Below are 25,065 nucleotides of genomic sequence, written 5' to 3'. Positions count from 1 at the left end.
CTAAATGGGCTTATTAGGTTATGGGGCCCATGGAGCTGCGAATTTGCCTTTGTAAACTCTATAAATTAAGCCTTTAGGCTGAATGGAAGACACACAATCTGATTTCGAGTTAAACACTTTTCTGTGAGGATTTTCATTCTCTCTTTGGTTCGTTTAGAACTATTCGAGTCTCTTACAAAGCAGTGCGTGTAGGAGTTCGAGACCGAGTCATCAGACGGCCATTCGCATCCGTCCGTGGCGTCATTCGATCCACCTTCGTTCCTAAATTGTAGACGATCCGTCGCTGTGCTATTGGGGTATCGGGTCTCGGAGCTTAGTCGCCGAGGTTCGTATCAAGTGGTATCAGAGCTAGTCTCTACTTTTAGGTCTGCTTATCCTTTGTTTCGTTTTCTTTGTTTTCTTTTCTCCGTTGGTGTTGTGTTCATTCCGTACGTACGTATTTGTTGTGTTGAGTCTGTGTTTGTTATCTTCGTATTAGGTCTGTGTTCTTTTCGTGCTTGGTCTGTGTTCTTGAGCGTCAAAAAAAAAAAGAGAGAAAAGATCCGAACAAAAAAAAAAAAAAAAAAAAGAGAATCCATGGAGTTCAATTTTAATCCAGTGGTAATCAATTCTAATTATCGCAGTCTGTTTTAGGAAGTCCATTTTAATCAGTTTCCGGATTTTATCATTTAGTTTCGGAAATCTCATTGATTCCTAGTTTCCTAAAATCGGTTTTCATTTATTTGCTTTTATTTCCCGAATCCTTTGTCTTGCATTTTTTGTTTTGTGTGTCACAATCAATTTCGACATTTCAGTTTCATTTAATTCAGGATTTCTTTTAGATTCCTTTATTTCCAGAATCATTTCCCATTTAATTCCGAATTAGCATTACCTCCCGGATATATAAAAAAAAAAAAAAAAGAAGAAAAAAAAAGAAAAAAGAAAGAGGATCCGAAAAAAAAAGAAGAAAATTTGACCTCAAGAAATTTTATTTTGCTGATAGAGTCCTTATGTGTTTTGGAGCATTTTAAGGTACCCTACATCCTATCGAATTTTTTTTCCGGCTATTTGTCAACATCTTGGGCTGATTGTCGCACCTTGGGAGAATTGTTTTTTGGGACTTATTTAAGACCCTGATCATAACTTTCTGTGGTGTTGTCTTTCTTGTTCGTGTCGTTTGGGTGTCGTTTGTGTCGTTTTGGTGTATCGTTTTCGAATTCCTTTCTGATCCTTCCTGGTCTCTGAGTAGTTCGGTACGAGCCTATAGAGAGTTTGAGTGAGTGGTAAAAGCCAGAGAGAATAACTATCGCCATTATCAAACACGAGTGCAGAGTGATACTTTGAGTGTAAACACGTGAGGGAGTGATTTTTTTTGTGAGGTTTCTCTTTTGTTACTAACAATATCTTGCAGCAACCAAGTCCAACAACGGCGACGAAAATGAAGGGATTCCAGACCGGAGGCTGATGATGCAAGCCATGATAGGAGAGATGCGGAGGATGATGAGGGAAGAGTTGGAGCCACTACGAGAACGTGTTGAGAGAGTGGAGGAAGGCCAACAAGCTCCCAACAGAGGAAGACGAAGACAGCCTAGGGAGGAGACAGAAGATGAGATGGAGAATGATTTTGAAGAGGAGGACGAAACGAGAGAATGTTCGAAAGAAGACAAGGAGGAAGGGACAGAGAAGACGGAGGAATTGGTGGCATCAAGCAGAAGATTCCAACATTCCAAGGGAAAAGTGACCCGGACGCCTACTTTGAATGGGAGACGAAAGCCCAGTTTGTGTTCAATTGCTACAACTACACCGAACGCAAGAAGGTAATACTTGCTGCTGCTGAATTCACTGATTATGCTATTGTTTGGTGGGATCAGCTGGTGACGAGTAGGCAACGGGATGGAGAGGAGCCGATAGAGACTTGGGATGAGATGAAGGCCATCATGAGGAAGAGATTCGTGCCTCGCCACTATTACCGAGAGCTCTATCAGAAGCTTCAGCGCCTACGGCAAGGCACTCGCAGTGTTGAGGAGTACTACTGGGACATGGAGGTTGCCATGATCCGAGCAAACATAGAGGAAGATCGCGAGTCTACCATGGCCAGATTTATCAACGGGCTGAACCCTGACATAGCGGACAAAGTGGAGATGCAGCATTATGTCGAGATGGAGGATTTGGTTCACCTGGCCGTCAAGATTGAGAAGCACCTCAAGACGAGGGGTAGCTTGCGGGGAAACCGATTTTCAGAACAACCTGCATGGAAGAAGACCTTCAACCGGGACGAGAAGAGCAGTTTCAAACCACAAGGAGACGTAGCCAAGCCAAGCACTTCCGCAGCCCCAACCACATCTAGCTCTGGTCCCAGTGCTCAAAAGAAACCGGAGACGTCATTTCAGCGAAATCGTGATATCAAGTGCTTCAAGTGCCAGGGAGTTGGTCACTTCGCAAATCAATGCCCGAATAAGAGGAGCATGACGATTCTTCTGACCGGAGAGATGGTTACCGACGATGAAGAGGAAGATCAAGAGTGTACCGGAGAAGAGTCAGATGAGGAAATTGAGGCACCAGCAGAGCTCGTGTTGGTCTCTCGACGAACTATGAACGCACAGGTTGTACGAGAAGATGAGGAGCAGCGTGAAAACATCTTTCACACCAGGTGCCATATTGGTGAGAAGGTGTTCAGTGTTATCGTCGATGGAGGGAGTTGTACGAACATAGCCAGCGTTGCTGTAGTGAAGAAGCTTGGACTTCCCACGACAAACCACCCTCGTCCTTACAAGCTTCAGTGGTTTAATGATGGTGAAGAGGTACGTGTCTACAAACAAGTCCTTATCAGTTTTCGGATTGGCAGCTATGAGGACTCGGTGCTCTGTGACGTGGCACCAATGGACGCGGGGCATATACTTTTGGGGCGGCCGTGGCAATTCGATCGGAGGGTGACTCATGACGGCTACACCAACAAGTACTCCCTCAGGCACAAGAATCGTACCGTCACCCTCGCACCCCTTACTCTAAAGCAAGTTCATGAAGATCAACTGAAGATGCAACAAGAGAGGGAAAGGTTTAGGGCACTAGAGAAGGGAAAAGAACAAAGGGAACCCGAGAGAGAAGTGGGGAGTGAAAGAAAAGATGGGGTCATGAAAAACAAAATCGGTGAGAGAAAACAAAACAACTTCTTTGCAGGAAAAGGGTGATGTGAGGAAAGCCTTCTTTGCCAAACAGCCGATGATTTTACTTATGTACAAGGAGGCTGCCTTATTCACTAACTAACATGGCGAGGTCCTACCTACTGCCATTGTTTCTCTTTTGCAGGAGTTTAAAGACGTTGTTATTCGAGACATGCCTACAGGACTACCACCGATTCGAGGGATTGAGCACCAGATTGACCTTGTACCCGGAGCCTCGCTTCCAAACAGACCGGCCTACCGAACCAACCCTGAGGAAACGAAGGAGTTGCAACGATAAGTTGAGGAGCTTTTGTCAAAGGGGTACATTAGAGAGAGCATGAGCCCGTGCGCCGTACCGGTTCTACTAGTTCCAAAGAAGGATGGGTCCCAGAGGATGTGCGTGGATTGCCGAGCCATCAACAACATCACGGTCAGGTATTGATTTCCCATTCCTAGATTGGATGATATGCTAGACGAATTACATGGTGCGTGTGTTTTCTCTAAAATTGATTTAAAGAGTGGGTACCACCAAATTAGAATGAAAGAGGGGGATGAATGGAAAACCGCTTTTAAAACTAAACTTGGGTTGTATGAATGGTTAGTGATGCCTTTTGGTTTGACTAATGCACCTAGCACATTTATGCGACTTATGAATCATGTTTTGCGTTCGTTCATTGGTAAATTTGTGGTGGTATACTTTGATGATATTTTGATTTATAGCAAGACCTTGGATGATCATGTCTTACACTTGCGTGAGGTTTTTATTGTACTCAAATGTGAACAATTATTTGCTAACCTTGACAAGTGCACCTTTTGCACCGATCACGTTGTTTTCTTGGGTTTTGTTGTAAGTTCTAAAGGAGTGCAGGTAGATGAGGAAAAGGTGAAAGCTATTCAGGAGTGGCCGACACCGACAAATGCAGCACAAGTACGAAGTTTTCATGGCTTAGCGAGCTTTTATAGGCGCTTTGTCAGAGATTTTAGCACGATCGCTGCCCCGCTCATGGAGGTGATGAAGAAAAATGTGGCGTTCGCATGGGGGCAAGCACAAGAGGAGGCGTTCACCGAAATCAAAGGGAAATTAGTCAACCCTCCTTGTCTCGCATTACCTAACTTCGATAAACCGTTCGAGGTTGAGTGTGATGCGTCCGGCGTGGGAATCGGAGCAGTTCTCATGCAAGATCGACGGCCGATTGCGTATTTTAGCGAAAAATTGAGTGGGGCCACCCTTAACTACCCCACTTACGACAAGGAGATGTACGCATTGATTCGAGCTTTAGAGACTTGGCAGCACTACCTTTTGCCAAGAGAGTTCGTTGTCCACACCGACCATGAATCACTCAAGTACTTGAAGGGACAACAAAAGCTCAACAAACGGCATGCGCAATGGATGGAGTTCATCGAGCCGTTTCCATATGTCATCAAGTACAAACAAGGTAAGGAGAATGTGGTAGCCGATGCCCTTTCTCGAAGGTATGTTTTACTTTCCACTTTAGATGCTAAACTGCTTGGTTTTGAACATATCAAAGAGTTGTATCCAAAAGACCGAGAGTTTAGTGAGATATTTACGAAGTGTGAGAAGATGGCGTCGGGAGATTACTTTAGGCATGATGGATTTTTGTTCAGGCTTGGTAGACTTTGTGTGCCTAGTTGTTCTCTTCGGGAGTTGTTAGTTAGGGAAGCTCATGGTGGGGGCCTTATGGGACATTTTGGGATAGCAAAAACTCTAGGAGTGATCCAAGAGCACTTTTATTGGCCTCGCATGAAGCGTGATGTTGAGAGGATCTGTGGTAATTGTATCACATGTAGGAAAGCTAAGTCGAAAGTTCAATCACACGGTATGTATACACCTTTGCCTATTCCTAGCTCACCTTGGGTAGATATATCTATGGATTTTGTGTTAGGCTTGCCTAGGACTAAGCGAGGTCGTGATTCTATTTTTGTAGTGGTTGATAGGTTTTTAAAAATGGCACATTTTATCCCATGTCACAAAACCGATGATGCTTCTAATGTTGCTGATCTGTTCTTTCGAGAGATTGTTAGGTTGCATGGCATGCCTAGGACGATTGTCTCGGATAGGGATACCAAGTTCTTAAGTTACTTTTGGAAGACCTTATGGGCTAAGTTGGGTACTAGGTTGTTGTTTTCGACTACTTGTCACCCCCAAACTGATGGTCAGACCGAAGTAGTTAATAGGACCTTGTCGACTTTGTTGAGGGCAATAATTAAGAAGAATATCAAAACTTGGGAAGATTGTTTACCACATGTTGAGTTTGCTTATAACCGCGCTATTCATTCATCTACTAAGTTCTCACCCTTTGAGATTGTCTATGGTTTTAACCCACTAACGCCATTGGATTTATCTCCTATTCCTATGTCTGAGCATGTGGATTTAGATGGTGAATAGAAAGCAAAGCTTGTTAAGCAGCTTCACGAGAGGGCACGACTCAACATTGAGCGAAGAACAGAGCAGTATGCGCAGCAAGCCAACAAGGGCCGCAAGAGAGTGATTTTCGAACCTGGTGATTGGGTCTGGTTACATCTACGGAAGGAGCGTTTTCCGGAGCAACGCAAGTCCAAACTACAGCCGCGTGGCGATGGACCATTCCAAGTTATTCGCAGGATCAACGATAATGCTTACAAATTGGATCTTCCAGGTGAGTATAATGTTAGTGCTACATTCAATGTGACTGACTTATCTCCTTTTGATGCAGATCATGATTTGAGGGCAAATCCGTTTCAAGACGAGGGGAATGATGAGGACATGCCCCAAAAGGAGCCGCAAGCAAAATACCAAGTGCCGGAAGGACCCGTGACGAGAGCTCGAGCGAGGAGATTCAAGGAGGAGCTTAACAATCTGATCATCAAGCTCCAAGATGAAGAAGGTGACAAGATCGCAAAGGAGAGGATTCAAGGAAGCCAAGAAACAACAATGAAGAACGTTATTTGGGCTGAATTGAATTAGTCAGACTATTCCTATTTTTCTATTTTCAGGTTATGTTATTTGGGCCAAGACATGTTATTTAAAACGCCCATAATGGTTTGTATTGGGCTGGTCCTTTGTTTTATGCTTATTAGTACTTAAATAAGGCTAAATGGGCTTATTAGGTTATGGGGCCCATGGAGCTGCGAATTTGACCTTTGTAAACTCTATAAATTAAGCGTTTAGGCTGAATGGAAGACACACAATTCTGATTTCGAGTTAAACACTATTCTGTGAGGATTTTCATTCTCTCTTTGGTTCGTTTAGAACTATTCGAGTCTCTTACAAAGCGGTGCGTGTAGGAGTTCGAGCCCGACTCATCAGACGGCCATTCGCATCCGTCCGTGGCGTCATTCGATCCACCTTCGTTCCTAAAACGTAGACGATCCGTCGCTGTGCTATTGGGGTATCGGGTCTCGGAGCTTAGTCGGCCGAGGTTCGTATCACTAATCCCTCTCGATGTTGGTCGAAGACCTTGTTCGCTAGGGCCTTTGTGAATGGATCGTCTAGGTTGTCCACCGTTGAGATATTCTTCACTTTCACGTCTCCGCGCTGCACGATCTCTCGAATCAAATGGTATTTCCTCTCAATATGCTTAGAGCGCTTATGGCTTCGAGGTTCTTTTGAGTTAGCGACAGCCCCACTATTATCACAATAAAGTGTCATGGGCTCGTCGACGTTTGGAACAAATTCTAAATACTTAAGGAATTTTCTAAGCCATACAGCCTCTTTGGATGCTTCACAAGCAGCCACATATTCTGCTTCCATTGTGGAGTCAGGAATGCAAGATTGCTTCACAAGCAGCCACATATTCTGCTTCCATTGGCGTTCTTCGAGTTCTAGTGATGTGATCCCATGTGCGAAGGAACAAAGGCGCTTCATCCAGTGCTCGGGTCCAGGGTTGGATTGGAAACGGCTAACTACGCCAACGGCGAAACAGATGTCAGCTCTAGTGCAAAGCATAGCATACATGAGGCTTCCTACTGTAGAGGCGTAAGGAATCTTCCTCATATCTTCAATCTCTTGTGCAGTCTTGGGAGACTGGTCCTTAGAGAGTGAGACTCCATGCCTAAAGGGTGTTTGGCCCTTCTTGGAGTCTTGCATCGAGAAGCGATCCATTACCTTATCAATATAAGATGCTTGAGAGAGCGACAGTGTCCGGTTTTTCCTATCTCGAAAGATTTGGATCCCCAGAATGTACGCGGCTTCTCCTAGATCCTTCGTATCGAATTGCTTTGCCAGCCAGACCTTAACCTCAGATAACTTACCCACGTCATTACCAAGGAGTAGTATATCATCGACATATAGTACTAGAAACACAACTCTGCCTTCGTGTATTAACTTGTAAACACAAGGCTCATCTATTGACTGTTCAAAGCCGAAGCTCTTTATAGTTTCATCGAATCTAATATTCCATGACCTAGATGCTTACTTTAATCCATAAATATACTTAAGCAACTCACAAACCTTGGTCTCTTGACCTTCTTCCACGAAACGTCTGGTTGAGCCATGTAAATGCGCTCGTCAAGATTGCCATTCAGGAAGGCTGTCTTGACATCCATTTGCCAGATCTCATAGTCAAGAGCTGCAGCTATGGATAGGAGTATGCGGATGGATTTAAGCATCGCTGATGAGAACCTCGCTGCCTTTGCGATGAACGAAGCTCAAATCGTTGCGAAATTACGTGGGTTGCCTCAATAAGTCTTTGCTTTAATTTGGATGAACGTTTGCGGTTTTGTTTTTGTAGGGAATTTTTGGTGGTTTTTGGATAGGTTAAAAGGAAGGGTCGGTTTGGTGTTTTGGGTGGAGTGATAATCGCCCCAATAGTTTGTAATTTGAACTATTGATAAGATTGAGGGGGGAATGAAAGACGCCACAATAGTCTATGGAATGAAACTATTGATAAGTCTAGATGATGTGATCCCATGTGCGAAGGAACAAAGGCGCTTCATCGAGCCTATTCCTAATTCAAGAGTACAAATAGGCTCGATGAAGCGCCTTTGTTCCTTCGCACATGGGATCACATCACTAAAACTCGAAGAACGCCACAAAGTTATTTGCCTTGATAAGTTCAACGATTTAGAACCTAAGAAATTAGAGAGTATTTTCTCGCAAAAGTGTTTTCAGAAATGTTGATTCATAATCTTCATTCAGATTGAGCTGCCTATAAATACAACTTCAAATGATGGTTACAAGTATACCAAAAGACAAGAAAACCAAAGGACAAACAAACCCAAAAGTCACACAATTAAATTGCTAAAACATTAAATTGACCGAGATATTTTGAAGAAGAATAAACTGGGTCTGGGATTCGATTTTTAACAAATTGGCAATGACATATTAAAGATCTCGTCTTTCTCTTCGATTTGATATGATGTGCGCGTAAATATGATAACCGAGTCAAAAGATACGGCCCTCTGAAGTTGGACCGACAGATTTGGACGCAGAATTCGGCCCGCATCAATCGCGACTGGCGAGAAGGTTTCTTCATAGTCAATCCCTTCTTGTTGGGTATAACCCTTTGCCACAAGTCGTGCTTTAAACGTCTCGACATTCCCATCAGGACCCCTTTTCTTCTTGTATATCCACTTACACCCTACGGGTTTAATCCCTACATGAAGGTCTACAAGTTTCAAGGCTTTGTTGACATACATCGAGTGCATTTCAACTTTCATGGCGTCAAGCCAAAGGTTTGATTCAGAACAAGCCATCGCTTGGCTATAGGAAACAGGATCATCCATGTCAAAGACGGCTACGAGAGAGTCTCCATAAGACATGTACCTGTCAGGCTTTTGAGTAGCCCTCCCACTACATCGAAGTACTACTTGACGAGATTCTGAAGAGTTAGGTTGTGTTTCAGTTGGGGTAAGAACAGTTCTTACAGATGAGGTAGAAGCTTCCTCACCCAACTTTTCTTCAAGCACAATTTTGCTTCTAGGTTTTGCATCCTTCATAAAGTCCTCCTCAAGGAAACGACTATTCGTGCTAACGAAAGTCTTATCGTCCTCGGGACTATAGAAGATGAAACCCTTGGTTTCCTTTGGATATCCCACAAACAAGCACAATTCTGACCTACTAGCCAACTTGCTAGTCTTTTGCCTTAGCACGTGTGCAGGGCAACCCCAAATTCGGATGTGACCCAGATTTACTTTACGGCCAGTCTATCGTTCATAAGGAGTAACAAGAACCGTTTTGGACGGAACTTGGTTCAAAATATAAGCGGCTGTTTCGAGGGTATATCCCCTAAAGGAAAGAGGGAGTGATGAGCAACTCATCATTCATCTAACCATCTCCATAAGAGTTCGGTTTCTTCTCTCTGACACTCCGTTTTGTTGAGGTGTGCCAGGTGCGGTAAGCTGAGAAGCGATACCTTCTTCTTTAAGAAAGTCATCGAACTCTCCAGACATATACTCACCACCTCGATTAGATCGAAGTGTTTTTGATCACTTTGCCAGTTTGCTTTTCCACTAAAGACCTTAAATACGTTAAACGTCTCGGATTTGTGTTTGAGCAAATAGACAAAACCATATCGCGAGTAATCATCGGTGAAGGTAACGAAGTATTCGTATCCCCCACGTGCCTGTTGGCTGAGCGGACCACATACATCAGAATGTATTAGTTCCAGCAACTCAGTGGCTCTTCGACCCTTATCGGAGAAAGGCCGCTTAGTCATTTTTCCTTCTATGCAGGATTCACAAGTAGGTAGTGAACCTATTGCAGACGCTTGGAGTGGACCGTCCCTCACAAGTCTCTTAATCCTATATAGACTGATGTGACCAAGTCTTAAGTGACATAGATATGTTGATTTTGTTAGATCGGAGGATTCAGAAAGTTTGATCCTCTTTGGTTCCCTAATTAGATCATTATCTATTTTGGTGTCTAAAAGGGAAGGTTGAGTGGGATAGATGTAGAAAAGAGCATTCTTCATACATGCATCAGTGACAAAAGAATTATCAGGAAACGAAATACGAATTCCATTCTTAATAAACTTTAAACAATAATCTTGCTCAAGAAGACGAGCAACGGATACTAAGTTATTCCCAAAGGTAGGAACAAAGTAAACATTATTCAAGTTTAAAGTGCGGTCTTCAAAAGACAGCGTCACGGATCCCACAGCCTTCGCAGACACTAGGCTCCCATCACTCCATTTGAAACAGAACTCGCCTTCCTCTAAGATTTTGGTTTTCTTGAAACCATTCAAGGAACAACAAACATGGTTAGTAGCAGCGGAGTCAAGAATCCACGTTGATACATTATCAGCTACTAAGCATGCTTCGGTAACTAGTACAATGCTATGTTCCTTTGCTTTGAGATAGGCAGGACAGTTCTTTTTATCGGCCTTGTGAGGTCTCTTCTTAGTTCCAGAGGCGGAGGCTTTTTGCTCAGTAGCATGTGCCTCTCCTTGATTCCTCTTTCTCTTGGTGAGACCTACAGCAGTGTGAAGTTCCTTCATAAGCTTGGTAACAGTGTACTCTAGCTTGTTTATGGAGTAGTTCATCTTGGAGGTATCAATAGATGCGGGGAGAGTTTCTAAGATCATATCTATGACATTCTTCCCATGAATCTCAGATCCTAGGATTTCCATTTTACTCAGAAAACTAATGATCAGTATCATAAAGTCTTAAACAGGAGTCCTAGCCTTCATATGACAGTTCATAAACTGACGGACTGCTTGTTGCCTTGCTTGACGTCTTTGCCCTCCAAACATCTCATGGAGATTGTTGAGCATGTCTGCGGCAGTCTCGATGTCACGATGTTGTTGTTGCAACATATTGTTCATTGATGCTAAGATATAGCACCACACAATCTCATCGGAGCAAAACCAGGCCGCCAAGGCATCTTTGTCCTCTTGAGTTGAATCATCATTCGTCAAAGGAGGACGCGGGGTGGTGAGTACCCATTTGTGCTTGTTAATGGTAAGGACAATGTCGAGGTTATGTTTCAAATAGACGTAATTGTCGCCGTCGAGTTTATTTGAGGAAAGAATGGTTGAGAGAGGGTTGAGAGACATTTTGCCTATAAAAGTTGAAACAAGTTTATGATTAGTCTTTGGTTTAGGATTTAAGTTTTATTTAAGACTTGATAAAATCCAAAGGTGTTATAAACCAAACGATAATTTACTCCTTTGAGGGAAGGCTGCAAAAAATCTCCATTTATAAGTAAATGACACATCATTAATGCTTAGTCAAGATGTCAATACACCAATTTTGACCAGCCACCTTTTAAATTGGTTTGATCACTTACATCCTTTCGCAGGGCCTCGAGGGAGGATTACTAGGGATTGAGTCTAAGTGTGTAACCAACCACTTAGTCCAAAAGATTGACTTTGAAAAACAATCCGCCGAGGGGAGGTCTTGTCTCATTGTCCCACTCTCGGATTTAGCTCATTGAGCAATGATCAGTGCAAAGCGCCCTTGAGTACTCTCATTTAAGAGAGGGCCACAAGGGTGACTCTTAGTCTAGTGACAATTGCACTTTTCATTAGTGTTGGGGATCGTGGGTTACAAACAACAGATATAACCCTCCCACTTAGTTTTTGGAGTTGGTACATCGACTCTTATAAGTTCGGAAACGGTTTTCCTAGTTATAGAGCGATAGAGTGGACAACTAGAAAAGAATCCTAGATTTTCATGTCAGAGCAGTGCTAGTACATAAAGGCACAAAGGGACATACTCGGATCTTTTACTATTTTCTATTTCGGGAAAGTGCATGAGGGAAGTGTGAACTTCAACTCACTCGAACACTTGAAAGTTTGAGATTACACATCTTTTTTATTTTTCGGCTTGTCCACAAGGAGACCTCCCACTCAAATTTTCAAGAGCATATAGATTTTGAACATATGTGATATAGATATAGTTTTGAAAACTTATTTGATTTGGATGACAAAATATTTTCAAGTTTGAAAATGAAAACGGTTTTTCAAAATTCAAACTAGTTTTGTAAAAAATCAATTTCAATTAAACTTTCAAAAATCAAAACATTTTAATCTTACGCATCATGTTTATAATCCTATGAAAATAATTTTTCTCAAGAAAATTTTCTCATTAGAATTCTATAACTCATGGTAGTGGGGGTTTGAAAATCCGGATTTCTAAAAAACTGGAGTTTCAGCACAGCCGCGTACTTGGAGTAAAATCGCCATAACTGGCGGCTCCAATGTCCTTTTGACCCAAAACTGGTGGCATTGGACAGACGACAGACAGAGCTTTAATTTGATTCAAGAATCATTAAATTTCAATTTCTGAGCAGGGAATTATGCCACTTTTACTGCGGGTTTTACTCCAGCTCGAAGAAAAATAAATAATTAAAGCTTGGTCCTTTTTAGGTGCGAAAAAGAATCGAGTGTAACGGAACGTTTTAGGATGTTGTTAAAGCTTTTATTTGTGTTTTATTATCATGGTAATAACATGGTATAAAAGAAATAATAACATGCATAAAACGATTCAAGTAAATAAAAGAAACTAGTAAGACAATATAACTAGTCACAAAATTACTCGAAATTTTCTCAAACCTTTAAATCACGTTTTTCAATATAAAAAATTAAAAACTTTTAGAACTGATTCTAATGTGTTTTAATAACATCCCAAATTCATAGAAAATCAACATGATTTTTAATTTAAAGGCAAGAGCAATAAATTTAAAAAAATCTAAGATAACAATTCTAAATTGTCACAAAATTAGTAAACTTTCGAAAACGATTTTCAAGCTCGTAATTTTAAATACATGTACATGCATATCTTTGACCATAGCTCTGATACCATTTGTTGGAATTGATCTAGGGTTTAAGAAAAAAGTTTAACGCTTCGTTAAGCGGAGGAATTTTAAAAATTTTCTTTTACAAGTAAAACGTTTTTACTAACCTAGACAAAGAGCAAGTACATATAAATAAAACTATTATGAGGAGAGAAGTTTACTAACCTTTATAGACGCTTGAACGTTGAGAAGCTTTTGGAAAAAGGTTGCAACGTTCGTCTCCCCTCGCAGCACGTCTCTCTCCCTTCCTCGGCAACTCGAGCAACCACGAATGTTTCTATCACTTAATCACTCGAGAGAAAAGGAATTAGTGTGTGGGCACTTTTAAACACTACGACTTAAGAACGAGTCTTGAAGTCGCAGAGCTAAACACTTGCTCAAATGAGGACCTAGGTGCCAAAATAAAAACCGAAAATTAACTAGAGAGAGAGAGAGGATCGGCCAAATTCTAGTGAGAGAGTCTCTCAAATCTCTTAAACTTTGATGATTGAAATGTGTGGAATGACGCCCCTATTTATAGGAGAGGTCTCACCTTCAATAAGGTAGTTTCCTCTTCTATAGAATATCACATATTCATGAGAAAATATTGCCTCCTTCCCACTTAAGTCACACGGCCAAGGCAGCCTTCTAGAAGGCTTGGATTTGTTTCCTTTTATGTTCCTTGCCTTGCCTTTGACTCTCTTGGCCGATTTCCCTCATGCCTCTTTGAGGAAATTTGTTTCCTCTTTTTCTTTTGGCAAGTACGTATCTTGATAAATTTATGCACAAAATATTCTCTCATTTCTCTTGGGTAGTAGGCGCCCAACATCACTCTAGAAGGAGCTTCTAGAAGCTTCTTCATTTGTTCATGACAACATGAGAAAGGCCCATTGAGAATTTTCAATGAAATTCTTATGTCATCAAATTTGGCCGGGTGACATTAAGTCATCAAATGACCTTGTCAAAAAATTTATTGACATTCATTTCATGCTATATCTCAAAGACAAAAATACCCTTTTGACAATTTTCATTCTTGTTTTGACTTAGCTTCCAGTTTAACTATTCCTACTCGATATGATTTGTAACAGTGATCTCATGGATCCAAATGAACAAAGCTTGAGCTAAATACTTGGACTCAAAAATTCACAAACATTTTTCCAAGTTTAGCTTAATGTCAACTGACTCCACTAAAGAGTTGACACTGAAAATCTCTCGGTTCAAATGAATTTATTTTCTACTCAAGAATTCAACCTAATTGTAATGAGTGGATCCACTGAATATTATCTATGTTTACCCTTCATGAATATCATCAGCTAGTCGGGATTTACAAAATTACCATTTTACCCTTCTAGCTGTTATTTCCTCAACTCCTTTGTCGGTTGTGAATAAGTTAGAAACAATGTATTGACGAGGAGCTAACAAGTCACATTGTTTCATCCAAAAGAGTCAGGACTCAATTTGGACACTGGCCAGTTCATTTATTCACACTCCAAGGAACAAAAAATGAGGTAATATACATTGCATTTAAGCAATCTTGTACATGAATTCCATATCTATAAGAACTTCACAAAGTTACTCATGACATTCTCACAACTTAGTACTTCACCAATAGGCCTTGTTCGGAATCACATAGTGAGTCCGAACTCTGACTTTCTCAAATAAGAATACGTAAGGTGTGAAATGGCATGTCTCATTTTAGGATTAAGGTAAACACGATGCAATTCATACGTAGTGACTTCGAGACATAAGAGGTTAAATGGTTTGTTCTTATCTTGTCTCTAGAAGTGCACTGGTCAATTCAGTACCTTCGGAAGATACCTAGAAGAACTATAGAGTCTCCAACTCTCAATGCCCTATAACCAGACATCATAGATTCTCCTAACAATCGTACTGAGGTCAATAGTCCTTTGACCCTTAGATTGCGAATATATCGTTTTAAGCAAACTACAAGGAGTTTGTTCATGCAAATCTACATTTGTCTCTTCGTAAGTTGTTTAGTTTGTTTATGGACTAAAGACTAATGTTTTATCATAAAGCTTCAAACAGACAAGGAGGAATGAATGAACGTTTCAACTTTTTATTAATGAATAAGCAATTACAAGCAAGAGTCTTCATGAGACTTTATTACATCAAATGTACAATATAAGGATTACAACTGTTCGTGTGGGCACCATTGACAACAGTATGAAGATACTTGCCAAAAGAAAAAGAGGAAACAAATTTCCTCTAGAAGGAAAGTGCATTTTCGGCCAACTAGGAGAGAAAGCAAATGTGGAAACAAATCCAAAGGCTTCTAGAAGCTCATTTGGACGTGCAGGGGTATAGAAAAGAGGAAACTACCTTTTGAAGGTAATCCTCCTCCTATAAATACCCCACCTCATTCCTCTCATTTCATTCATTCCACATAAGTTAGAGATTGAGAGCTTCTCTCTCTAGACCTTGTGGCCGATCCTCTCTCTCTCTCTCTCTAGTTATTTTCGGTTTTTGTTTTGGCACCTAGGTCCTCATTTGACCTAGTGGTTTTAGCTCTTCGAATCTGAGACTTGTTCTTGAGTCGTCGTGTTTAAAAGTGCCCACACACTAATTCCTTTCTTTCTCGAGTGATTCTTGTGATAGAAACTTTTGTGGTTGCTCGAGTTGGCGAGGAAAGAAGAGAGACATGCTGCGAGGGGAGATGAACGTTTTCAACCTTCCGAAGGCTCATCAATGTTCAAGCTTCTAAAAGGTTAGTAAATTATTTATGCTCATAATAGTTTTTATTTACATGTGCTTGCTCTTTGTCTAGGTTAGTAAAATCGTTTTACTTGTCAAAAGAAATTTTTTAAAATTCCGCCTCTTACCGAAGCGTTAAAATTTTTCTTAAACCCTAGATCAATTCCAACAGTTCCCCTCTTGGGAGGCAGTAGGCATATCCCCTGTCTCTGGTAAGGGGTTCGAAGGACCGGCTTCATTCACGGCGGGGAGTCCCCCGTCCTTCGTGAGAGAAGTCTCGATATCCTCTGAATCACCAATACCCTCGTAATCAGGGTCGCGGTCACGACTTTCCTCGTTGAGGTTCTCAAGATCCCCATTGGGGATCACCGTGTTATATGTAGGTCACTTCGCAGTTAATCGGCTGTGGTACCTTGCGTTCTTCGCCTTTAGTTTGCGGATATTCTCCTCCAACTCCATGATGCGGTCGTCCCTGCTATCTGGAGATGGAGATGGTGAGCGGGTCGAGCTCTCTTCAGGGAGCGAATCTTCGTCACCATGCGCTCGTGAGCGCAAGAAATATTTTTTGGTCCCAGTAGCGTTATCAGGGTTGTTCACGCCCTCAGAACGTACGGGTGGCTGACTACTTATCTTTTCTCGAGTCCTAGAAAGTCGAGTCTTCAAGAGAAGAGAAAAAGATGGACAAAAGGGATTTCGGGCTGAGCAAGTCGGGAAGTCCCCTCCTTCTAGCGCCAAAATGTTTTCGCACGAAAATGAACAACAATTAAAAGCTTCGGGCGGTTCGACCCAAGGCCGAACGAAGTGGCCGCACTCGAGCCAAAGGTGTGAACTCGAAAGTCTCAAGCTGGGTTTTCTCCAATCAACACGCTTCTCAGAGGAGAGAAGAGGTGAGGAGGATGACTAACCGTGCCTTTTTGGTGTACTCGACGAAGGCGTACGTACCCGTGTGTTGGATTAGGTCAGAACGTAGTTCAAGGCGTATGTAACGCAGAGTGAGGCGCAGAACCTGTGGGGGCGTTCTCGACGAAGGAGACGGAGCGCGGAGGAGTCCTCGGCAACGTCTCAGAACTTCGCAGGGCGCGTACGATGCGTAAGCAATTTTCTGTCGGAAATCGCGGACGCGTCTAGTGTGCTAGACGCGTAGGGGATATTCAGTGGAAAACCCTAGGTGTTGGAATTGATCTAGGGTTAAGAAAAAGTTTAACGCTTCAAGCAAGCGGCGAAATTTAAAAATTTTCTTTAAAACGAGTAAAACGATCTTACTAACCTAGACAAAGAGCAAGTACATGTAAATAAAAACTATTATGAGAATTAAAATTTACTAACCTTTTTAGAAGCTTGAACATTGATGAGCCTTCGGAAGGTTGAAAACGTTCGTCTCCCCTGACAGCACGTCTCTCTTCTTTTCTCGAAAACTCGAGCAACCACGAAAGTTTCTATCACTAAAATCACTCGAGAAAAACGGAATTAGTGAGTGGGCACTTTTAAACACGACGACTCAAGAACAAGTCTAAGAGTCGAAGAGCTAAAACACTAGGTCAAATGTGGACCTAGGTGCCAAAACAAAAATGCAAAGAACTTAGAGAGAGAGAGAGAGAGAGAGAGAGAGAGAGAGGATGGGCGGCCACAATGTCTAGAGAGAGAAGCTCTCAATCTCTAACTTATGTGGAATGAATAAACAATGAGAATGAAGCCTCTATTTATAGGGGAGGGATTACCTTCAACAAGGTAGTTTCCTCTTCTATGGAATATCACATATTCATGATCAAATATTGCCTTATTTCCCATTCTCTATTTGGACGTGTGACATGCCTTCTAGAAGCAAGATTGTTTCCTCTTTTGCTTCCCTTCACCTTGACTTGGCCCCCCAAATACTTTCCCTCATAGAGGGAATTTGTTTCCTCTTTTGCTTTTGGCAAGTATCTACATACATTAATACACAAAAAAAACTCTCTTTCACACTATGGCATGACCGAAATTCAGCCTTCTTTTCCTTGGGTTGGACATGCAAGGCCTCTAGAAGGAGCTTCTAGATTTTTCTTCATTTGTTCATGACAACATAAGAAAAACCCATTAAGAATTTTCAAATAAAATTCCATGAAATGAAATTAATCTTAAAGGGCCAATAAACTCTTCATGGCCGAGTGTTTTAGATTTCATTTGTCATCATATGACAATGTCAAAAAAATTTATTGACATTCATTTCGTCCTATGTCTAAAAAAATAAAAATACCATTTAGACAATTTTCGTAAAACTTGTCTCGTTCTTGTTTTGACTTAGCTTCTAGTTTAACTATTCCTACTCGATATGATTTGTAACAGTGATCTCATGGATCCAAATGAACAAAGCTTGAGCTAAATACTTGGACTAAAAAATTAACAAACCTTTTTCCAATTTTAGCTTAATGTCAACTGACTCCACTAAAGAGTTGACACTGAAAATCTCTCGGTTCAAATGAATTTATTTTCTACTCAAGAATTCAACCTAATTGTAATGAGTGGATCCACTGAATATTATCTATGTTTACCCTTCATGAATATCATCAGCTAGTCGAGATTTACAAAATTACCATTTTACCCTTCTAGCTGTTATTTCCTCAACTCCTTTGTCGCTTGTGAATAAGTCATAAACAATGTATTGACGAGGAGCTAACAAGTCACATTGTTTCATCCAAAAGAGTCAGGACTCAATTTTGGACACTGGCCAGTTCATTTATTCACACTCTAAGGAACAAAGCATGAGGTGATATACATTGCATTTCAGCAATCTTGTACATGAATTTCATATCTATGAGAACTTCACAAAGTTACTCATGACATCTTCATAACTAAGTACTTCACCAATAGGTCCTGTTCAGAATCACATAGTGAGTCTGAACTCTGACTTTCTCAAATGAGAATACGTAAGCTGTGAAATGGCATGTCTCATTTCAGGATTAAGGTAAGCATGATGCAATTCATACGTAGTGACTTCGAGACATAAGAGGTTAAATTGTTTGTTCTTAGTTTGTCTCTAGAAGTGCACTGGTCAATTCAGTACCTTCGGAAGATACCTAGAAGAACTATAGAGTCTCCAGCTCTCAATGTCCCATAACCAGACATTATAGATTCTCCTAACAATCGTACTGAGGTCAATAGTCCTTTGACCCTTAGATTGCGAATATATCGTTTTAAGCAAACCATGAAGAGTTTGTTCATGCAAATCTACATTTGTCTCTTCATGTGTTGTTAGGTTTGTTTATGGACTAAAGACTAAGGTTTTATCATAAAGCTTCACACAAGGAATAATGAATGAACGTTTCAACTTTTTATTAATGAATAAGCGATTACAAGTAAGAGTCTTCGTGAGACTATATTACATCAAATGTACAAAGGTAAAGACTACAAATCTTCTTGTGGGCACCATTGACAACACTAGTGATGTGATCCAACGTGCAAAGGAACAAAGGCGCTTCATCGAACCTATTCCTAATTCAAGAGTACAAGACTTCAACAAAGAGTTTCATGGTTTGAACAAAGCTGAATGGAAGAAATATAAAGCTAGAGCCAAAAACGACGTAAGAAGAAAACCCAACCACGAGGCCAAGGGCGGCGCAAATAAAGGAAAGCTTATTCACGTCATTTTAAGCAGTTTGAGCTATTTATGTGTTATTTTCGTAGTTAAAAATAATAGATGAAGTTAGAGTTTTTTTAAAAGTGTTTTTGGGCTTTAGTTATGCTTAATGAAGCCCATGTGTGGTAGGTATTAAGTTAGGCTTTTAATTTTAATGTTATCAGGCCTAAATAATGTTTTGTAGGCCCATTTAAACTAGGGCAACAATGTACTCCGAATTTGCTTTGTATTTTCCTATTTAAAGGAGGTTTCAAGTTGAATGAAAGACATCCAGATTTTTATAAAAAAATATGAGAGTCTTCTCTTGAGTTCTTATGAACTTGTATCGAACTTATCAAGCCTAGTCTTGTGGCGTTCAAACCCGACTCATCAGACGGTCTTTCACAATCGTTTGTGGCGTCATTCGATCCACCTTCGTTACTAAATTGTAGACGATCCGTCGCTGTGCTATTGGGGTATCGGGTCTCGGAGCTTAGTCGGCCGAGGTTCGTATAAAGTTCATAAGAACTCAAGAGAAGACTCTCATATTTTTTTATAAAAATCTGGATGTCTTTCATTCAGTTTGAAACCTCCTTTAAATAGGAAAATACAAAGCAAATTCGGAGTACATTGTTGCCCTAGTTTAAATGGGCCTACAAAACATTATTTAGGCATGATAACATTAAAATTAAAAGCCTAACTTAATACCTACCACACATGGGCTTCATTAAGCATAACTAAAGCCCAAAAACACTTTTAAAAAAACTCTAACTTCATCTATTATTTTTAACTACGAAAATAACACATAAATAGCTCAAACTGCTTAAAATGACGTGAATAAGCTTTCCTTTATTTGCGCCGCCCTTGGCCTCGTGGTTGGGTTTTCTTCTTACGTCGTTTTTGGCTCTAGCTTTATATTTCTTCCATTCAGCTTTGTTCAAACCATGAAACTCTTTGTTGAAGTCTTGTACTCTTGAATTAGGAATAGGCTCGATGAAGCGCCTTTGTTCCTTTGCACGTGGGATCACATCAACTAGGAGCGTGCCTGGGCACTAGTCTCGGCGTTCAATCAGAGGGAGCGACGTCCGAGAGTCCCCGAGAGTGTTTCGAAACCTGTGAGAACGAAAGAAACTCGTAGAAAGCACTTCAGGCCAGAGATGGCATCAAGAGAAGCAAATGAGAGCGAGAATTCGAGCAAATGAATATGAATGAATAGGATGGCTTCCCCCCTCAATGAGATGGGGTATTTATAGTAGTTGGAGGGCCTTAGGAGGCTCATTTCTCGTCCATGTGGGACTGGGGGCGTGCGCCCGCCAAGAGGAGGAGCGCAGCGTGCGCGCGGGATGCGCCTCGCCGCGTGCGGTGCGAGTCCGGCCAGGTGGGGCGCGCGGCGTGTTGGGCACGGTGCATTCCTGATATCATGCTAGTCGCATGAAATATGAAAGTCTCTACTAGTGGAGGGCGACTCAATTCGCGGAGCGAGGCTCGACTCGAGGAGAACAACTCGAGGCTCAACTCGAGGAGTGAGGCTCGACTCGAGGAGAACGACTCGACTCGAGGCGCGAGGCTCGACTCAAGGAGAACGACTCGACTTGAGGAGCGAGGCTCGACTCGAGGAGAACGACTCGACTCGAGGAGTTAGGCTCGACTCGGGTAGAGTGACTCGATTCGAGGGGCGAGGCTCGACTCGAGGAGAATGACTCGACTCGGGGAGCTGGAAGTTTTGGCATGAGGGCTTGCTAGCGACTCATGACGGAAGGCTTGCTACTCTTCATGACCTCCGGCCTGACCATCGGCCCTTTGAGCGGCACGTCTTCTCGGCGTTCCGGGTTTTCCGAAACGACCGACAACAAAATCTTAGATAAATAGCCACCTCCATATATCAGGCCACGTCATTATTTATGGCTATTTACCTAAGATTTACCAAATGTTGGCTATTTAGCAATGTCAAACGTTTAAGTTGACTATTTTCCTAATTTTATGATATATTTAAGACAAGTAAATTCGATTTTGTGCCTTGTGACAAAGGCATATAGTTGGGTTCAAGAGTAAGTGGTACAATGAATTGGATTTTGATGAACCTATACATCATACTTAGTGAATAAGATATAATCTTGTTATTGGTCGACATGTATGTCAACAAATCGTGTCATTTGTTGATATATATATGTCAATAAATCAACAAAAAAATCTAGATCTTGATGAACCTAGAAATCATACTTAGTAAATAAGATATAATCATGTAATTTGTTAACATATATGTCAACAAATCGTGTCATTTGTTGACATAAGTCAACAAATCTTTTTGTTTGTTGACATACATGTCAACGAATGGTATCGTTTGTTGACATATATATGTCAACAAAGTGTGTCATATATATTGGTTGACATATATATGTCAACAAATTGTGTCAAATTTTGTCGTTTGTTGACATGTATACGGCAACAAATCGTAAAACAAACTCAAATTTGCTTACATATATGTGAACAAATCGTGTCATTTGTTGACATACATGTCAACACATGGTATCGTTTGTTGACATATATATGTCAGCAACGCGTGTCATTTTTTTTAATCAATCGCAAATTGTATCTCTCAAAATCCTTTTTTTAACGACAAGGGTTAAAAATAATATCTACAATATAATCAGATAAGCTCATATTTGTTGACATATATGAGACTCAGAGAAAAAAAAAAAGAAAAAAAAGTAAAGAAAAAATAAAAGGGAATCGTGCACAATATATTTTCTCTCTTGAATTTAGTAATAGAATTAGCCAAATTATCATTTTGATTTATTATGGAAAATGAGTTTGTAAATACTAATAGATCCGTCCATCTTCCTAATTTATTTACTTACATAATAGACTCTTTTAAGGAATGGAAATTATCGGCAGCTGTTTTTGTAATTTATAGCAAAAACAGCATACTTAAAGTTTTGATTACCTAAATAGCTGTTTTTAAATTATAAACAAAAAAATTTCTTGATTTTTCTTATGTTTATAATTTTTTTCAAAAATATTTGTATACTATTTAGGTCTCTATCTACTTAACTTTATTTTATTTTTAAAGGGAAAATAATTGTTTATCATTTGGAAAATGCTATTTTTGAAAGGGCCGGCTAAAGAACTAGCCAAAATGACACCCCTACTTTAAAATTAAAGCCAAACTATTAACATATTTAGGAAAATAGCCAATTTATCATGACAACATTCCAATATTCCAATTATACCCTTAGGTCAATATTATTAACTATCATAGTAAATAATATTATCTATAACAAAAAAATTAGTAAATCTAATTAACAATAACAAAAGCTATATTAAATCATATTTATCGTAACAAGAATAATAGTAAATATTATTTACCGTAACAAGAACAATAGTAAATATTATTTACCGTAACCAGAAAACAATAAATTTTATTTACCGTAATAAGAACAACAGTAAATATTATTTACCGTAACAAGAACAAAAGTAAATTTTATTTACCGTAACATTTTGTAGTTAATCTAACTGGAAAAGTATTAGAGATGAGCAGGACTTGGTTAATCTAACAGTAAATACGATTTACTAATTATTTCCGTGAACAATCGAGGACTAACAATCGACAGTAATCATATTAACCATTGAGTAAATCATTCGTTTCTATGGTAAATATGACTAGTTAATCTAACAGTAAATACGATTTACTAATTATTTCCGTGAACAATCGAGGACTAAAAATCCCACAGTAAATCATATTAACCATTGAGTAAATCATTAGTTTCTATGATAAATATAACTGTAAATCCGATTTACTGTTATATCGCTCTTCTCTTTATATCGCTCATCTCTTTCATTTTCACATAAGAGATGAAGACTAGTTAATCTAGCAGTAAATACGATTTACTAATTATTTTCGCGACAATCGAGTACAGTAAATCCGATAGTAAATCATATTAATCATTAAGTAAATCATTCGTTTTTATGGTAAATATAACAGTAAATCCTATTTCCAATTGAAGTGTTATTCAACCACTGAAAACAGAAAGACTTTCATTTGCGATCACAGATCTTCAAGAAACAAACTTCAAACACTACGAGTCTATAATAAATAAATAAATAAAGTGACTTAACAAAAATCACCTCAGGTTTCAAATACCGGATAATAGCCTCAACCTCTCTGCAAGACTCCTATAAGACAAACAAGAAACCATAAAGACTTGAATTTGGAATCACAAAAATCCTAATTTCCTCAAGAACCAATCGGAATCAAAACACTGGGATGAAAAAATACCGAGGAGACGTGAGCGGTTCCGATGATGTGGACATCGCAAGTTCCGCCGAGCGCCGACGACTCGCACTCGAGAACCACCACGCTTCTCGAGAGCTCTTCCGGGAGAAATCTCGGCCTTGGCTTGCCCTCCGACTAAGATTCCGGCTCTGGTTCAGACTCGGCCGAGGCCACCGTGTAAGATGCGAAGAGAGAAAGCCCCAAATTCTCATATCCCGAACAGCGGAGCTTAAACCCTAACCTAAGGTTTTTGTTTTCCCAGCGCGTAGTTCTCTTCCGCCTCCAGCGCGTAGCTCGCCGTCCCCCTCGTCGACCTCGCCAGATTCCTCTCCGGCGACCCCGCCTCCGCTGTCGAAGCCTCCCGCCTCGTCGGCGAGGCCTGTCGCCACCACGGCTTCTTCCTCGTCGAAAACCATGGCGTGAGCTCCGACCTCATCGCCGCCGCGCACCGATTCATGGACTCCTTCTTCAGCCTCCCTCTTTCCGACAAACAGAGAGCTCGGAGACTCCCCGGCGAGCACTGTGGTCTCCGTCAAACAGATGACGACTCGGACCTGCAATCGCCGCCCCCGATTCGCGCGACTGGTCTCCGTCACCCGACGTTCCTTCGTCGGCGTTCGCCGAGCTTCCTCTCCGGGCCTTTCCAGATCTGTGCGACGAGAGTCGGCGCTCCCCAGACCCGGTGAGTTTTCGTCCTTCGCCGGAGCTCTTCGGCGGCGATTTCGTCGTCACTGTCATCTGATGAGATCTCCAGCGAGATCAGGCGGAGAAAAAAATGTTGGCTGTTTAAGGGTGAATTAGAGAAAAGGGCATTTTTGGTACTACGTGAAATATTGGCTATTTAGCTAAATAAAATAATAGATTGGCTACTATTTTAATATGGTTATTAAGTTATATAGTCACACGGATATAGTGAATTGAGATATAGCCCACATTTGGTTAATTTATTGTAAATAACCAAGTAGACTTAGACTTATTTAACACAGTCAAACATATATTTTAGGTAGTTAATAGGCTGCCACGTATGCAAGTTGGCTATTTACAAAGTATTTACTAAAGGTTGGCTAATTTATAATTCATATAGTTTAGGTGACTTACGTAGCCAATTTTTTTATTTTAATATCCCTTCTAATTATAGGCTAGTTATTAACAAATCTCTTATTGAAATGATTTAAATAATAGCTATTTTTTAAAACACTTAAAAACAGTTATTTTTGTAATCTTTCCAAGTAATTAAATCATAGGCCGTGTTTTGACGAACAATGGGCTGGTCAGTTGCAGTTTCTAGAAATGAATTCGAACTTCACATAAGTAAAAGCTTGAACCCTTATGTGTGTAAGTCGTAGTGAGGCATGAATACGCGTTCGAAATTCGTTGATATAAATTTAACGAGTGTGAATATCAAATCAGATTACATTCGTCAATTTCGTCACGAGGATAATCACAATCTAACATCAAATCCCCAATGTCAACTGTAACTCTAGGTCATTGCTTTTTGTCAAACTTTTGCAGGAGAAACAAACCATATATAAACTCTTGCAGGACATAAATACGCTTTCAGCACAATATAATAAAAATATCAGCTGACCATTAAAACAACCACGTGGAATTCATATGCAAACGACTTAAGTGA

At 40.5% G+C, this 25,065-nt stretch overlaps 1 pseudogene; it reads left to right on the top strand.

Annotated features, from left to right (window-relative positions):
* Positions 1-1,440: 1,440 nt before the first annotated feature.
* On the top strand, positions 1,441-20,361 carry LOC149402506 (uncharacterized; annotated as a pseudogene).
* The last annotated feature ends 4,704 nt before the right edge of the window (positions 20,362-25,065 follow it).

Source organism: Urtica dioica, chromosome 3 (assembly GCF_054948205.1).
Source record: "Urtica dioica subsp. dioica isolate 48M chromosome 3, U.dioica_male_clone48M_v1_H2, whole genome shotgun sequence".
In the NCBI taxonomy this organism is placed as follows: Eukaryota; Viridiplantae; Streptophyta; class Magnoliopsida; order Rosales; family Urticaceae; genus Urtica; species Urtica dioica.
This window is presented reverse-complemented; position numbering and strand designations above follow the sequence as displayed.